Source organism: Zalophus californianus, chromosome 4 (genome assembly GCF_009762305.2).
Source record: "Zalophus californianus isolate mZalCal1 chromosome 4, mZalCal1.pri.v2, whole genome shotgun sequence".
In the NCBI taxonomy this organism is placed as follows: domain Eukaryota; kingdom Metazoa; phylum Chordata; class Mammalia; order Carnivora; family Otariidae; genus Zalophus; species Zalophus californianus.
The window spans coordinates 60,691,681-60,707,924 of record NC_045598.1 but is presented as its reverse complement, the minus strand read 5'-3'; the positions used below and the strand labels follow the sequence as shown (position 1 = coordinate 60,707,924).

The 16,244-nt window shown below is 36.6% G+C and overlaps 1 pseudogene; it reads right to left on the bottom strand.

Moving 5' to 3' along the window:
- Positions 1-4,934: 4,934 nt before the first annotated feature.
- LOC113909432 lies at positions 4,935-6,594 on the bottom strand (annotated as a pseudogene).
- Positions 6,595-16,244: the final 9,650 nt, after the last annotated feature.

Genomic DNA, 16,244 nt, shown 5'->3' with positions numbered 1-16,244 from the left:
AAGTTATATGGATATGAGATTTTGTGTGTATATCTAATTACATATATAAATCTAGGTTCATATTTTTACAATAAAATAGTATTTCAGATGTACAACACGGTTTCATATACGTAGTGAAAAGACTACAGTGAAGCTAATTAATGTCTTCATACATAATTGCCCTTTTTTAAAAATTATAGTTGACATACAATGTTATGTTAGCTTGAGGTATACAACATCGTGAATCAACAACTCTATACATTAAGCTATTGCTTACCGTGATGAGTGTAGTTATGATATGCCACCATACACCAACAGTACAATAATATTGACTATTTTCCCCATGCTATGGTTTTTATCCCAGTGACTTATTTATTTTATAACTGGAATTTTGTACCTCTTACTCCCCTTCACATTTTTTACCCATTGTGTGTGTGTGTATGTGTGTGTGTGTGAGAGAGAGAGAGAGATAAGAACAACTAAAATCTACTCTCAACATACTTCCAGTGTTCAATACAATATTAATTATAGCCAACATGTTATCCATTATATTTCTAGACCTATTAATCCCACATAACTGCAACTTTATACCCTTTATGCCCTTTGAGCAACATATACCCATTTCCCCATACACCCAGTACCAGTACAATTCTACTGTCTGTTCCTTTGAGTTCAGCTTTTTTAGAGTCTACATATCACTGAGATCATGCAGTATTTGTCTTTCTGTGCCTGGTTTACTTCACTTAGCATAATGTCCTCCAGGTTCATTCATGTCTCAAATGATAGGACTCTCTTTTCTTAAGCCTGAATAATGTTCTATTTTATGTATTTATCACTTCTTTATCCTTTCATCCATTGATGAACACTTAGTTGCACAAGGGTTTCTTTTTCTCCATATACTCACCGCTTGTTATCATTTGTCCTTTTGATAATAGTCATTCTAATAGATGTGAGGTGATCTCTCATTGTGGTTTTGATTTACACTTCCATGATGATTAGTGACTTTGGGCATCTTCTTCTGTACCTGTTAACCATTTGTATGTTTTCTTTTGAGAAATATCCAGGTCCTTTGCTCATTTTTTTAATTGGGTTTTGTTTGTTTTCTTACTATTGAGTTCTTTGTGTTCCTTATATATTTTGGAAATTAACCCCTTATCAGATACTTGGTTTGCAAATATATTCTCCCATTCTGTAGGTTGCCATTTCACTCTGTTTGTTTTCTATGCTGTGCAGAAGATTTTAGTTTGATGTAGTCCACTTGTTGATTTTTGCTTTTGTTGCCTGTGCTTTTGGTGTCATACCTATGAATTCATTGCCAAGACAAATGTCATAAAGCTTCCCCCCACCACCAAAAAAAAATAAAGCTTTTCCCCTATGTTTTCCTCTAGTAGATTTACAGTTTCAAGTCTTACATTTAAGTCTTTAATTTATTTTGAGTTGATTTTGGTGGGAGTGAGATATGGGTCCAATTTTATTTTTCTGCATGTAAATAATCAGTTTTCCCAACACTTACTGAAGTGATTGCCATTTTCCCATCATGTATTTTTAGCACCTTTGTCAAAAATCAATTGACCGTAAATATGTCTTCTCTATTTATTTTTCCAAGATTTTATTTATTTGACAGAGAGAGCAGACAAGCAGGGGAGAAGTAGAGGGAGAGGGAGAAATAGGCTCTGCTGAGCAGGGAGCCTGACAGGGACTCGATCCCAGGACCCCGGGATCATGACCTGAGCCCAAGGCAGACACTTAAATGACTGAGCCACCCAGGTGCCTCTGGATTCTCTATTCTATTCCACTGGTCTGTATGTCTGTTTTTATGCCAATACCATGATGTTTTGATTGCTATTGATTTGTAGTTTATTTTCAAATCAGGTTGTGTGATGCCTCTAGCTTTGTACTTTTTGCTCAAGATTACTTTGGCTTTTGATGGTCTTTTGTGTTCTCATATGAATTTTAGTATAATTTGTTCTAGTTCTGTGAAAAATATTATTCCATTGAGATTTTGATAGGGATTGTATTGAATCTGTTGATCTCTCTGGGTAGTATAGATTTTAATAATATTAATTTTTCTAATCCATGAACAGGGGATATCTATTTGTGCATTCTTCAATATCTTTCATGAATGTCTCATAGTTTTTCATGTACAGGTCTTTAACATCTCTGGTTAAATTTATTCCTAGGTATTTTTTTGATGAAATTATTGAAATTGTTTTCATAATTTCTTTTTTGGAGAATTCATTGTTAGTGTATAGAAATACAACTAAATTTTTGTATATTGATTTCATATCCTTGCAACTTTACTGAATTTATTAGTTCTAAAAGTATTTTAGTGGTGTCTTTGGGGTTTTCTATATAGAAGACTATGTCTTATACAAACAGAAGTAAATTTACTCTTCTCTGTGATGTGGATGCACTTTATTTTCTAGCCTAATTGCTCTGGCTTGTATTTTCAGCACTATTTTGAACATGAATGGCTTGAATGGGCATCCTTGTATTTTTCTTGATCTTAAGGGAAAGGATTCAGCTTTTCAAACTTGAGTATCATGTTAGCTATGGACTTGTCATACATGGCCTTTATTATGTTGAAGTTATCAATCTATACCTCTCTCATTGAGAGTTTTTATGAAAGAGTATTGAATTTTGTTAAACTTTTTTCATCTATTGCAATAATCATATGCTATACTTCAGTTAGTGAGATGTATCACAATTATGGTTTGCATATATTTATCCATCCTTGCATCCAGGGATAAATCACACGTGGTGATGGTGTATGATCCTTTTAACATGCCATTGAGTTTGGTTTGCTAGAATTTTGTTGAGGATATTTGAATTCATATTCATCAGGCATATTGGTGTAGAATTTTCTTTTCTGGTAGTGTATTTGTCCAGCTTTGGTATGAGAATAATCCTGGCCTTGTAAAATGAGTTCAAAAGTATCTGCATTTCAACATTTTGGAAGAGTTTGAATAAGATTAGCATTAGCTCTTATTTAAATGTTTGGTAGAATTCACCAATGAAGCTCTAAGGCTTGGGATTTTGTTTTTGTCTGTTGGGAGGCTTTCCCATACTGGTTCAGTGTCCTTACTTGATATATGGCTGTTTAAACTTCCTACCACTTGGGGGTGCCTGAGTAGCTCAGTTGGTTAAGCATCTGCCTTCAGCTCAGGTCATGATCCCAAGGTCCTAGGATTGAGCCCTGCATGGGGGGTGGGTCCATGCTCAGCGGGGAGTCTGCTTCTCCCTTTCCCTCTGCCCCTCCCCCTGACTTGTGTCCACTCTCTCTTTCTCTCTTTCCCTCTCTCACTCCCTCACTTTCAAATAAATAAATAAAATATTTTAAAAAATTAAACTTCCTACCTCCTCATGATTCTGTCTTAGTACTTCGTATGCTTCTAGGAATTTATCCATTTATTCTAAGTTATCCTATCTGTTGGTGTATAAATGTTTATGGTAGTCTCTTGTGATCATTTGCATATCTGTATTACCTGTTGTAATGTCTCTTCTGCCACTCATAATTTATTTACAATTTTCTTTGTTTTCTTAGTTTAGCTAAAGTTCTGTCAAATTTATTTTTGTTTTCAAAACCAACTTTCAGTTTCATATTCTTTTTCTTATTCTTTTTCTAGCCTCTATTTGTTTCTGTTATGATCTTTATTATTTCCTTCCTTCTGATAACTTTAGGTTTAGGGTGTTCTTTTTGTTGTTGAGGTGTAAGGCTAGGTTGTTTATTTGAGGTCTTTTTTTTTTTTTTTCCTTCATGTAGGCACTTCTTGCTATAAACCTCCCTCTTATAACTATTTTTGTTGCATCCCATAGTAGTTGGTATGTTGTCCTTACATTTAAATTTGTCTACACATATTTTTGATTTCCCTTTTGATTTCTTCTTTAACTCATTTGTTCCATACTATGTTAAGTTCCATATATTTATGAATTTTTAAGTTTTCCTCCTCTTACTGATGTCTAGTTTCATACCAGTGTGGCTGAAAAAGATCCTTAATATGATTTCAGGCTTCTTAAATTTGTTAAGACCTGTTTTTTTGCCTAACATTTACCCTATCTTGGAGACTATTCCAAGTGTAGTGGAGAAGAATGTGCATCTTATTGCTATTGGATGCACCATTATGTAATCTCTGTTAGATCCATTTCATCCCATAATATTGTTTATGTTTGCTGTTTCATCTTTCATATTTTGTCTGTATGATCTATTCATTATGAGAGTGAGGTATCAAAGTCCCTTATTATTATTTTGGTCTATTTCTCCCCTCCATTCTGTAATATTTCCTTTATATATTTAGGTGCTTCAATTTAGGATGCATCTATATTTATGGTTTATCTTCTTGATGAATTGACCCCTTTAGCATTATGTAGTGACCTTCCTTGTCTCATGACAGTTTGTGGCTTAAAGTTTATTTTGTCTGAAAAATTATACCCCTACTCTTTCTTGTTTACCCTCAGCATTCAATATTTTTCCCATCCCTTCATTTACAGCATATATGTTTCCTTAAAGTAGAAGTGAGTCTCTTATAGGCAACATATTATTGGAGCTTAATTTTTTTTATCCATTCAACCTACTCCATTTTTTAAATTGTTTTGTTTTCTAGTTTCTTTCTCTCTCTCGCTCTCTCTTTCTTTTTCTCTCTTCTCTCCCTCTTTCTCCCTCCCTTCCTCCCTCCCTTCCTTCCTTCCTTGTTCCCTTGTGATTTTTTTTTTTTTGGTAGTAGTATGCTTCCCTTTTTCATTATCTTTTGTGTCTTTACTACAGGTTTTTAATTGTTGCCAGTTTTTTTATTTTTATTTTATTTATTTATTTATTTTTAAACAATATGGAACCTTTATTTTTAAGGTAATTTCTGTACATCTGGAGTATGAGAGTAATCCTTTTACAAATGGAACTGATTACTAGAATAAACGATGACAAAACCATAACTGGTTATTTCATGTGAATCCACAGGAGTTTAAGCTTCAAATCCAGCCAAGAAGTTTGTTACAATCTCTTTCAGCTTAGCATCTGACTGTTCTGACATCTTTCCATCAGTCCTTATATTGCCCAACAGGGCCTGGTGCTGGCTGATAACATGAGCCAGGAAAGCATGCTCAAACTTTGTGATCTTGCTGGGCTCCAATTTATCAAGATACCCTCTTACACCAGCATAAATAACAGCTACTTGTTCTTCAATAGCCATGGGAGAATACTGTCTTTGCTTCAGCAGCTCAGTCAGTCGTACACCACAACTCAAGAGTAGCTGAGTGGCAGCATCGAGGTCAGAACCGAACTGGGCAAAAGCAGCAACCTCAGGATACTGAGCCAATTCCAGCTTCATGGTCTCTGCCACCTGTTTCGTGGCCCTGGTTTGGGCAGCAGATCCAACACGGGACACAGACAAACCAATGTTAATGGCAGAATGGATACCTTTGTAGAACAATTCTGTTTCCAAGAAGATCTGTCCATCAGTGATGGAAATGGCTTTTGTTGGAATGTAAGCAGACACATCATCAGCTTGTGTTTCTATGGTAAAGCAGTCAAGGAGCCACCACCAAAAGAATCGTTCATTTTGGCTGCTCTCTCTAGCAGACGGGAGTGTAGGTAGAACACATCACCAGGATAGGCCTCACGACCAGGGGGCCGGCAGAGCAGCAGAGACATCTGATGATAAGCATCAGCCTGTTTGGATAAGTCATCGTAGATGATCAAAGCATGTTTGCCATTATCTCTAAAATATTCTCCCATAGAACAGCCAGAATAAGGAGCCAGGTACTGAAGGGGAGCAGCATCAGAAGCAGTAGCTGAAACCACAATGGTGTACTTCATGGCATCTGCATCTGTAAGTCTCTTCACCAACTGGGCAACAGTGGATCTCTTCTGACCAATAGCAATGTAGATACAGTATAGCTTCTTCTTTTCATCAGTTCCATCATTGAAACGTTTCTGGTTAATGATTGTGTCAATAGCAATTGATGTTTTGCCAGTCTGTCAGTCACCAATAATCAGCTCACGCTGACCATGACCAATTGGCACCAAGCTATCCACAGCCTTAATACCAGTCTGCATTGGCTCGTGCACAGAGATTCAAGGAATGATCCCAGGGGCTTTCAGGCCAACTCACCTACGGGGGTCTTGGAACCAATTGGACCCTTTCCATCAATGGCATTACCAAGGGCATCTACAACACGGCCCAATAGCTCCTCGCCAACTGGAACATCCACAATGTCTCCTGTTCTCTTCACAATATCTCCTTCCTTAATTAGTTTATCATTTCCAAACACAACAACACCAACATTGTCAGATTCCAAGTTCAAAGACATACCCTTTAAACATGAAGAAAACTCTACCATTTCTTCTGCCTGAACATTTCTCAGCCCATGTACACGGTCAATACCATCACCAATGCTTAGGACACGCCCCGTCTCTTCAAGGTCAACAGAGATATCGGCTCCAAGAATACGCTCTTCAAGGATAGAGGACACTTCAGCAGGGCCAATCTTCTGAAGACGCGTGTTAGAGGCATGGAGGTTCCTTGCAGCAATGAAGGAGGATCCCAAAGCATTTTTGGAGACCAGTCCGGCCCGCTGAGGGAGGGCACAGGCCACGGCCGCGGCGACGCGCACGGACAGCATCTTTGCAGGTTCTCCTTGGGTTGTTTCTCTGCAGCCGCAGCCTCTGGACTCTGTTACCAGTTTTTTAATAGCCTTACAGAAAACATATAAGTCTATTGTAAGCTGAGAACAAGTTAAATTGACCATATAGAAAAATTAATACTTCAACTTATCCTCCCAGTACAATTTGTTATTTATATCATAGTTTACATGTTTTATATATTGTTTATCCATTAATAAATTATTATAGCTATAGTTATAGTTATAGCTATATTATTTCTATAGTTATAGAAAATTTTTATCTTTTAACTTTTATATCAAAGTGAAGTGATTTGCACACCACCACTACAGTATTAGAGTAACAAAAAAAGAATATTCTGAATTTGACTATATTCTTACCTTTACTGTTTTATATTTTCATATGTTATTACATTTTTGGTTAATATCCTTTCATTTCAACTTAAAGAACTCCTTTTAGTATAAGGTAAGGTAGGTCTAGTGGTGATGAACTCATACAGCTTTTGTTTGTCTGGAATCTTCTATCTCTTTAACTTCTCATGTTGTTCATGTATTATTTTTACTGATTTTGTTGTAACTCATTGAACTCTTTTAAGATAATTATTTTGAATTTTTTGTCTGATAGTTCACAGTTCTGTTTTATTTTTTTCTTTTTAGAGAGCAGGAGAGAGAGAGAGAGAGAGAGGTGGAGGAGGGGCAGAATCTTAAGTAGGCTCCACACTCAGCTCAGAGCCCACACTGGGGCTTGATCTCAACCCTGAGATCATGACCTGAGCTGAAATCAAGAGTTGGACACTTAACTGAGTGAGCTACCCAAGTACCCCTAGATCTCTATTTCTTTAGGGTCAGTTACTGGTGCTTTATTTTGTTCCATTGATAGTGTGTTTCTCTGATTATTTGTGATACTTGTGGCTTTGCATTGGTGTCTACACATTTGAAGAAGTAGGCATCTCTAAATCTTTACTAGCTGGCTTTGGCAGGGAAAGCCCTTCACCAGTCAGCCCATCAGAGATTCTGGGAGGACCATTTGGTGGGGTCTACAAGTAGGCAGATCTGATGCCTGGGTCCATGGGAGTGGGTCTACAGCCTGGGTCCACTGGGGCAAGTCTGATGCTTCCATATAAAGGGCACGCCTGTCACTTGATTCTGTGGTGACAGGCCTAACATGTGAGTCTATAGGTGGGCTTGGATGAGTCTGTGGGTGCCATCCTGGCACCAGGGACCACTGGAATGAGCCCTTTACATGGGTCTGTGAGGTCAGGCCTGGTGACTAGATACAAAAAGGTGGGCCTGGGCCTGGTGTTCATGGGGGTCAATCTGAAGCCTATGTCCACAGGAGATAGCCTGGTGCTGGGGAGGCCCTTGAGCGTGAGTCCATGGGGGCTGGCTTACTACTGGCCTGGGACTGATGCCTTGGTCCAGGGTTATGGGCTGAGTCCTGAGTCTACAGGGGCTGGCCTAGGCTTGGGATTTACTGGGGCAAACTGGTGCTGTGGTGCTCAGGTCCACATCAAAGTCAAGGGCTCATTTCCTTCTCCCATGAGAATATGTCTCTCTTGGCACTGGGCTCCCTGGACTTGGGGGAGGAATGATATGAGTAATATGAGATTGTCCTTCCCACCTTTTTCAGTGCTTTTTTTTTTCTTCTTCTTCTTCTTTATTTCTGTTCTCCACTGAGATGCTATAATCTCTCACCTGGAATTTTTAACTCTGGTAAAGGTATTTTTGAGTGTGGATAGTTGTTCAAATTGATGTTTCTGTGAGGGGACAAGCATTGTAAACTCCTACTCTACCACCTCACTGTCATTACTTCTCCGATATGAGTCTTTAATAGAACTAACATACCATGCCATGGATAGATAGAAATTTCTTAAAGACATGCCTGGTCTCTAAGCATGAGCAAACTCTATATGTTCTTCCTAATTTAAGAGTAATGTCAAAAACAATTTGTGTAAACAATATAGGAATATGAAAGGATAGGTTTCTAAAGATGAAGAAAAAATGCAGGTTTCTTAGCATTGATTAATAGCTATATATTCCAGGTGTCTAGACGATCTTCCAGACACCAATATGTGCTACATATATTCTTAAAATTAATATGTTCACAAGTGAAATTATCATCTTTTCCCCAGATTCACATTGGATTTTTAATTTACCATACCCCAAGTCTCAAGCCATAAACTCCTGTATCTCTTCATTTCTCAAGCCTAATAGCTTTCAGATCATGTTAATTCTAATTTCAAAAATATTTTCCCAAACTAGCCATTCTTGTACATCTTTATTGCCATTATCTTAATAGTCAATAGTAAATACTTTCAAGAAATGTCTGGTAGAGTGGCAAGTGGAAATTTGCCATCAAACATCATATAGATATCATTAATCTAGCTTACATTCTTTCTCATTAAGAAAATTTTTCCCCAGATATCCTGTCCCAAATTTTAATAATAGAAGTAGATGACAGAGGAGCAATAAATAACTTCATTTATCCTGCTCAAATTCTGGATGAACTGAAAGATGGACAAACTCAGTAGATGGAAATCAATTTGAAAACTTATTAATAACTAATGGTAGATAGGAGGAACAGGCTTATATGTGTGCTAACAATGGACTTCCTAATACTGAATCTCAGAAGTAGGTTGACTACTATATTAGAAATCTGTTTGTCAAACACCCCACTGCAGCCAGCCCAGTAACTTATAGTGGAAAGCAACAAAAGAGTATGTTTGTTTCCTGCAGGAAGCTGTTTTTGAAGAGAAAGAAGGAAGACCAAGTGGGCTGAATTACTGTTTCTCTCCCAAGATGTTTAGTTATCTTATTCTACTTCCCTGGGCAGTGGATACCTGCACACCTGCCTAAGGGATAGCACATAGAAGCTGGGATTACTTAGAGGAATAGGGGAAGGAAGTGTTCCACTAATATCATGACTAAAGATGACTCAACTCCTAGTCCAGATTACCTGGAGTTGGCCACACTGTGTAGTTAAGGACACAATCTTCCATATGGCCATGTTTATCTAAGACTTCTAACCCCATCTGCAAGCAGTTAAGTTTCAACCACAAAGAGGGTAGAGTTCACACAAGTTCATGCTCACTTCTGACACCAACTGGAAGTCTGAGGGTTTCTCAAAACCACCCTCAGGTTTGATAATTTGATAGAAAGTCTTATAGAACTTACTGAAGCATCTTAAACTCATGGTTACAATGATTATAGGAAAAGCATGAGAAATCCACCAAATGAAGAAATACAGAGGGCAGAGTCTAGGAGCATACCAGATGGAAGACTTCTGTTGTCCTCCAGATATGTTACTCTATCAGCATCAATGTGTGATAGTACACATAGAGCACTGCCAACTCTGGAAACATACAAATTTTGGTGAGCAGAGTTTTTGAGGCTTTATTATGTAGGCATGATTGATTACCCTTGTTTTAACTTTAAAATATGCTTGTTTTTTCAACTGAATTCAGTCTCTAGGTTAACTAATAGTGCATGACCCAAAGCTCCTATCCTAAATCATGTGTTTGGGCTTTCTGATGTGGCTGGCTCCACCCTGATTTATCTCTTTAAAGTATCAGTGTGGTCCAATAGGCCTGCCATGAAAAACTGAGAAAAAAAAATACTCCTATCACTCAGGAAATTACAAGGATTTAGAAGTTGCCTCCTAGGAGCTGGGAACAGAGGCCAGATTTTCTTTGGGCAAGGCCAAATTCCTTACTATATACATAAGCCCTAATAATATCACTTCTAAACTGCTTTAGTGGTATTCTGATTTCTCACCCACCCAACCTTTCTCACTTTTAAGATCATTAACTACACTATTTATAGGGTTATCCTTCTCCATCAGAGGAAGAGGAAAAAGGAAGGAAGGTAGAAGTAAATTAGACTTGCTCATGTCATTCATTCTTTGGCTTTAAAAACCTTTCTGTTCCTGGTTTCTGTTTCCTTTTTGGTATATAAAATCCTGTAAAATCTATCTAACTTACTGTCCCATTTCCTGACATTCCCCCTTGGGCTCACTCTGTGTTTCCAGAGAATGATCTATCACTCTTCACTGATTATCACTCTTCCCTGGATATTCGACTTTTTGTGACTCAGTCTGTTGGTACATGGTGTTGCTTATGCCTAGAATGTTCATCTTTTTTTGTCTGTCTTTGTTCATTAAACTTTCATTTTCCAATATATTAACAGCATATAGTAAGGGTAGTATATTAGTAAGGGTGGACTAATTGTTATAACAAATAGCCCTCAAATATCATTTACTAAGCATAATACAAAAAATGTATTCACACCATTGAGTATTTGGGAGGCTGCCTTCCACATGGTAATTCAGGGATCCAGGCTCTTGTGTGATTTTCTAAGAAAGGCCTCAGTGTCCTCCACTGGATCTTCTATATTCAACCATGTGTTGAAATAAAGATCATTTGAGAGATTTTTAAAAGCCCCTCCTGAAATAGGACATATCATTTCTGCTTCCACTGGTGAGAAGTAGTCACACATTTTCACCTAGAAGCAAAGGCCCAGAAAATGCAGCTTGGCAGAAAGTTTCAACAGAGAAACTACAGAAAAACTGGTAAACACTTAGGGAACTTGTGCCACAACAGGCTAAATGGTATGACTTCAGTGTGTCCTCCAAAATGTTTCTTAAGTAGAGTGTTTCCATAGTGTGGTGGTTATCACATTCACTTCACAAAATGTGTCTCAGACAGAAACATCTACTCTGTTCTTGATGATGGCACAGTTTTTGTCCCTATAGTGCTATATGCCATATTGTATTGAAATTTATTTGCATATTTACTTCTTTTGGGGAACTCTCACTTCTTAGAAGAGGCTATGTTTCATTTATCTTTTTATCTCTAGCAATTAACTATCATATCTGACATATAGTAGGTATATGATAAATACTTGTGAGTGAGTGATGTATGAAATAATGTTATTCAAATATATCTCAGGTAATTATAGAAAATTCATCTGAAACCCATTAGAATCACTAAGCAGGATGTGAAAATAAGTTTTGTGACTTTGAACTTAGAAAGAGCAGAGGCCTCCATTGTCAAAGTAGGAAAAAGAAAGGAAGAAAAGGAGAGGTGATGCAGCATTATGGGAAATAGATTTTTCAAACATTATTTTGCTTCTTTAACAATGCATATGAGTACTGCATGTGAGGGGTTGAGCTTGGGTTATAGAAGGAAGAAAGATCACCGTTGATTACAGAAAGCTTAACTGTTAGCACTGTAATGAAGACCGGTAAGAATCTAGGTTTTAAGAACCAGTCAACAATGATCCTGAAAGTAGTGTTTGACCAGCAATGTTTTATAATAGGGAGCCATGAGTCAGGAATACACCCTTTAATCCAGGTGTCACTAATAACAAACATTTAAAATATTGATATATGGCAGTATACTGTTACTATGTATAACCTAAAAATCTACTCTCTGCCACATTTTTATTATAGCATGTAAATATTAATGTAAACACACATTCATGTAAAGAATGTACATATAAAATATCCCAATTTAAAAAAAATCCTAGGTACACAAGGTTGGGGAAATTAATTGAGGGGGAAAAAAAAGAAAAAAGAAAGATATGAACCAAAATAGTAACCTGGGTTTTTGTATAAGTATCTTATTATTCCCGGTAGATTGTTAGAATGGGGATTATGTGAGTAATTTTAGATGGATTTCACCATAACGTTCTAAGTAAAAATAATCTTGTATTAATTCCCTGGGGTTTGCAATAGCAAAGAACCACAAGTTGGGTGGCTTAAAAAAATAGAAATGCATTCCCTCACAATTCTGGATGTTAGAAGACTGAAATGAAATCAAAATGTTCATATGTCCATGCTCCCTCTGAAGCTTCTAGGGAAGGATCCTTTCTTGCCTCATTAGCTTTCAGTTGTTCCCATCGATTCATGGTGTTCCTTGCCTTGTAGATGTATCCATCCAGTCTCTAACTCTGTTGCCACATGGTGTTCTACCTGTGTGTCTGTGTTCTGTTTTCCCTCTGATAGGATACCAGTCATATTGGATTAAGGCCTATCCTCATTATGTCCTCTTGATTAAATCTGTCAAGACTATTTGCAAATAAGATTGTATTTAGAGATACTTGGTGTTAAGACTTCAACATACCACCTTTTGGGGACACACTTCAAACCATAACTATTCTAGAGGAGAAACCACACCAGGTGGCTCATTTATCTTTCTCTTGTTTTGTATGCATTCCAGTTATAGCTTTTATAGTTGTTTATTGTGCTTTGTGTGTATAAAATAAGGACATTTTACATTTGAAAAGGGATTTGGTGTCACTTCATTCCTTCATCTTCTTGAAGGGCACTCACATCCCATGCTAGATGATGCTACTATTCCTATTTCTTCTCCTTGTACTCAGTGAGAGTAGCTGGCATTCACACACTAAATTCCCACACAATGCTACCATTCCAAAAATTACCGGTGATTTCCATAGCCACATTGGTTATCAAGCTTGTAGAAGTTATTCTCTTAGGGTCAATTTTAGCTGTCAGAGGCAAGTTGCTGAGATTTTCCTCCCATTACTAGCCTAGTGGGCATATTTAGTGTATAAATCCACTGCATATACAGTTTAAGAAACTGAACTGTAGCTCATAAACCTAGCTATCCCAAAATAGAGTGAATGTAACACAATCAAAGTCATCTCCCAAATACATTAGCATTAAAATAAAACATCTAAGTGGACTTTTCTTTGCAAACCTCCTGTTTCAAAGACAATTTAAATGTGAATTTTGTCTCTCTCTTTTTTCTTTTTCTTTTTTTTTTTGCTAAAATGTTGGAGAAGACATTCAAAGATTTCTCTTGACTTTCTTTTGTTTCCTGCAGTAAAATGAATCAAATAGTTCAATAAAAATCTTAACACCAAAAAGAGAAAAGAAGAAAGCTGTATATTGCCACGAAATTAAACAATACTATACCTGGAAGGGCTCACACTGGGATAGCTAATTAAACATTTGAAATCTTGGATGTATGAATTTATAATATTTGCTTCAAGCTTGGTTGCTTTTCTTTTTCTTTTTAATATAATTCATCAGCATTAAGTTCATGTGAAGTTAATATATTAAACACACACACACACACACACACACACACACACACACACACACACACACACCATGGTTCCACAAAGATAACAATATAGGCTGTATTGAGTTTGGAGAACAAGTGTTGAAAAGGTGTAGATTTTAAACTCCCGCAGACAAAAGGTTTTCTTTTTTATACACAGCCTCTGGGAAAATGTAATTTATATGTAAGATATGTTTCCTGATGACAACTTATTCAACAAAATTTTTTAGCACTTACTATATGCAAAACTCCATGTTAAGTGCTATCAGGGACAGAAGTATGGCATTAGAGAGGAAAAAAATTATGTTTGAAAATGTGATGGAAACATCAAAGGTAAATGAAATTAGCTGTGTAAATTGTGAAACATTAGTCCTCAGTGCTCCATAGCTTCAATGAAAGTATAAAAATTCTACCATCTCTCAAGATAGAAAATAAATCTTGTCCAAATAACTAGTCCTACTTAGCCTACTAACGGTTCTCTTGCCAATATACATATTTTCATCATACTGTGATGTTAGCAGGAATTTAAAGACCAATTACATAATTTCTGCTCTTTAGCTCCCAAGCAAACCTGGAGTTTGTAGGAACTTTTAGTTTCAAGGTTTTGTTTTTGTTTGTTCTGATTTTAAGTTCATTTTTGTAAAATTCAACCAAGGAGTTCCCATATTCTGAAAACACTAGGATTAAATCTGGATTAGTATTCCCATCTGGGATTTGTGGTAAGCAGTTCATTCTTGAAAAGAAAGATTGAATGGTATAGATGTTCATTAGAAATACTTTTCTGACCTATAAACTTAAATTCTTTAAATATTCCAAAATTCCATTGAACTATATTTGCTTCTGTATCCCTTCTCCTTAATTATCTATCCTAAATAATCAAGCAACTATCTCCCTAAACTAGAATTTAAGAGTTTGATTACATTAGGAAACTCAATTTCTTTAGAAAATTGCATTCTATTGGATACAACATTAAAGTATTTAATATAGATTTGAAATTCACTTGAAATTCACTTGAAATTCAGCTGGGCTTACTATGTTTTAATATATATTTGGCTCCATATATTACTCCTTTCCCTTTATGAACTATCATAATCCCAATGTACTATCAAGAATCATGGAAACAATGGATGGCAAAAGATGAACAAGAAGGGAACATTCTCATGCACACCCCTCAGTGCCTCCATCTACTGAATTATTTTTTTGAATGTTTATAAGGAGGCAGACCCTGTCCTAGATGGCAATATACAGAACTAACAAGAGAGCAGAGGTTCCTGCCTTCAAGTAACTTGCCTTCTGGGAGGAAGAAGGAGGTAATGAACAAGAAAATATATAAACACAATACTTTGAGAAATTGAAAAGTGTTCTAAACCTAATAACTTGTAGAAATGTAAGAGAATGAGTAGTAACTCTATGGAAGACCTCTCTTAGGAGATCTACATGAGGAAGAGGATTTGTCTAGGCAAAGAACATTGAGACCCTAGCCAGAGGAACATTAACTGTCAAAGACCAAAGACAGGAACAAGCTATTCAAGGAACAGCAAAAAGGCCAGTATGGCCCATGTTGAAAGAGTAAGGTAAGAGAAAGAAAGGAGAGTACTTCCTTTGAAGAGCCTTGTGAGCTGTGGTTAAAAAAAAAAAAAAAATCATTTCAAATAAAATACATTAGAAGCTACTGGAAGATTTTAAGGCACAGAGATGTCTGAAAGGTATTTTAAAAGTTTATTCTGGCGACTTTACTAAGGTGAATGAATTTCAGGGAAATACATTCCTTAGGGTAGAGAATAATGTCTGTAATTGAGAATCACCAAATTCAGTAGAGCATATAAAATGAAAGTTTATTTCTCAGAGAGGGAGGTAGATGTTGTCATTCTCCATTATCTCTATTATAATATCTCCATTACCTCCACTGACACTGTTCACATGCATCAGGTCAATATTCCAGCCAATAGAGGATGAAAAGAAAGAAAATGAAGGGTAAGCAATTTCTCTTTTAAATGAAGGTAACACACGTTACTTCTACTTCTCATCTTTTACTGACTAGAATTGTGTGTCCACATACCCAGCAAAAACTTGTGGTTATATTACTAAAGGAAAGAAGGAAATGTAAGAGTGGAAATGGAGAAACCAGAGAGAAAGTACAGACAGCTGTCTAGTCCATAGAGAAAAAGGTGGTGTCTTGGACCTTGGACCAAGGAAGTGACAATGAAGAAATCACCTTAATATCCTCAGTATGCTCCATGGTTTGCTACAGATTGATCCACCGTAGAATTCAGTGCCCACCCACCCAACTAAAAAACACTTCTCTACTTTTTGGTGTAGCTCACCCTTTAATGAACAAACACTTGTTATGCTGCTAATGTGGGCTACAGGAGTCAACTCACTTCACTAATTTACCTCCATACTTACTACCTGTGTGACATTGAGTAAATAACTTAAACTTTCTGTTCATTATCAGTACCTGTAAAGATGACACAATAATGACACCTATCTTTAAAAACTATTGTTATGATTAATAGTTATCATAGATAACTAATTTATAATTAGACATTATATAAATATTTATAATTG